Here is a 2,663-nt window from a genome sequence, read left to right as displayed (position 1 = left end):
AGCCTTTGGATTCTGCCATCATTTTTTAAAAATTAATTTTAAATTTATGGAATAAAACAAGCATTTTCATAACAGGACAATAAAGAAGATGATTACACATGAAACTGTAAATCTGCTATGTACAACTTGCTATTCCTTTTAAGCATGTAACAAAATTATCATGTAAATTTCTTTTTTTCCTTTTTTCCCCTCCTCGCCATGGCTGCTATTAGACACAAATAGGTATATACATATGTAAAATTACCCTATCCATACTTCTATTTATCAGTTCTTTCTCTAGATGTAGATAGCGTCTTTCTTCATATGTCCTTTACAGTTAATTTGGGTATTTATAATAGTCAAAATAAAATCATCCTTAAAACAATATTACTGTTATTGTATACAAGTTCTCTTGGTTCTACTCATTTTGTTCTTCATTTTTTTGTACAAGTCTTTTCATATTTTTTTCTAAGTTCATCGAACTAATAATTTTTTTCTTTCCTTTCCTTTTTCTTTTTTCTTTCTTTTCTTATTTTTTTCTTTGCTGGGCAATGAGGGTTAGATGACTTGCCCAGTGTCACACAGCTAGTAAGTGTCAAGTGTCTGAGACTGGACTTGAACTCAGGTCCTCCTGAATCCAGGACCAGTGCTTTACCCTCTTTGTCACCTAACTACCTCGAGCTAATCATTTTTTATAGCAGATTAGTATTCCATCACAATCATATGCTACAACTTGCTCAGCCATTATTTTAACAAAGGAGTCAGATAGATTCAAGATAAAAACTGGAGTTATCAATAGCTACAGGCCCTCAAATGGAGATTGTAGTCACAGTTTGAGTAATATGTCAATACTTCTATGTAGAGCAGTGTTTCTCAAACTTTTTCCGCAGACAACCCCTTTTCACCGGAGAAATTTTTTACCTGGCCCCATGTATATAGGTATATAAAACAGATATACATGACCTTTTACTGTTGCCAAATTTTTCTCAACCCTCACATTCAGTTACAAGACCCCATATGGGGTTGTGACCCACAGTTTAAGAAGCTCTGATCTAGAGTAGATAACCATGCTCTGCAAATGATGCCATCCAGAGCAAAGAAGAAAGGAAGGAAGGAAAGCAGCACTTACTAAGTACCTACTAAATGTGGGAGGCCCTATGCTAAGGGTTTTACAGATATCCCATTTGATCCTCACAACAACCCTGGAAGGTAGGTGTGATTATTTTCCCCATTTTACAGCTGGGTACACCGAGGCAAATGGAAGTTAAGTGACTTGCCCAGAATCTCACATTGAGGCTGGACTTAAGCTCAGATCTTCCTGACTCCAGACCTTATCTACCTAACTGCCTCTGTGGGAATATTTCCTAACACTAGGGCAAAGAAAAAAAATCACCCATCCTTCAAGGCCTCTACAAAGCCTTCCCTGATTATAACCAAAAGTAATTTGCTCCTTTTTCTGAATAAGCATAGTATTTACTGTCTCTAGCATTTTCCAACACTGGTTGCCTTGTTCTATCTCTACCTGGGTATTATAAGCTCATAAAGGGCAAGGTCATTGTCTTATTAAGTCTTGGGGTCTGAGATAGCACTTGACATGGGAATTTGAATATAATAGGCTACAATAAATATTTGTTAAATGAATGGATTTGAATTCAAAACCTTGACTTAAATGCACAGTTAAGCCAGAAATTCAGTTGATCTGAAATAGCATGTAGACATAATATTTACACCCATGCTTGTACCTTGGTTGAAGACACAATCTTAACTAATGTCCCCCAGGATGGCTAATGGTTTCACCAAGAAAAATTATGAAAAAAAGTATTAAATAAAACATCTGTTATCAATACTAGTCATTTGGGGGTTTTGGGTGGGGTCTTCTACCACCATCAGTATTATTAAGTATGTTTGTATGTCCTCCATTGTGTAAAATGTCATAGCAGGAAGAGAAATCCAAATAGTATTGTGATGAAATAATGGGATTTAGCAGATACTCAAAGACCCACCTGGAGATTAATCAAGACTGATTAAATCAAGTGAGAGTGATTGACTGCTGATTAAGCCTACTTCAAGTTAATTGGATTGTATCAAGTTAATTGGATTGTGATCATACCTGGCTATCCCTTAAGAAGGTGTAATTCTCAGAAACTAGACTGTGAACTCAACTTGAGAACACCTTCAAAGACAATGGATTTGGGTGATGCCAACCAATAACCTTGAAGCAGTGTGTAAGGACCGCCTCTGTTCCAGATCTATAAATAAGCTTCCAAAAACAGCTTGAGAAGGAGTAGCCTTTTTTTTACCGGCTTGGCGGGACTCCTGGTAGCGCGGCACAGACGGTCTGACTCACTCCAAAGGTGGCCTAAATCGGTTTGGTGAGTTTTTATAAGGAATATAGATGTACATTGTGGGTATGATTTGGAATTATTGTATATATTACAAGTACATCATCAGTTATGCAGCATAACATGCATTTTTACCATCATACTGTCTTTGGTGAAATTAATATGAGATTTATGAATTATGGAAACTTATCATCTCAGAGACTAACTGCTCTTACAATGAGTTTGATATAGGCCCTGTAGAGAATATATGTACAACAGGAGGAGAGACAGGTACATGTAAGTCTATGGTTTGCTTATGATGGCAACTATATAGACCACAATTGCTGGACACAGTCCAGTTTC

This window comes from Dromiciops gliroides, chromosome 6 (genome assembly GCF_019393635.1).
Source record: "Dromiciops gliroides isolate mDroGli1 chromosome 6, mDroGli1.pri, whole genome shotgun sequence".
Classification (NCBI taxonomy): domain Eukaryota; kingdom Metazoa; phylum Chordata; class Mammalia; order Microbiotheria; family Microbiotheriidae; genus Dromiciops; species Dromiciops gliroides.
Note: the sequence above shows the minus strand (reverse complement) of the source record.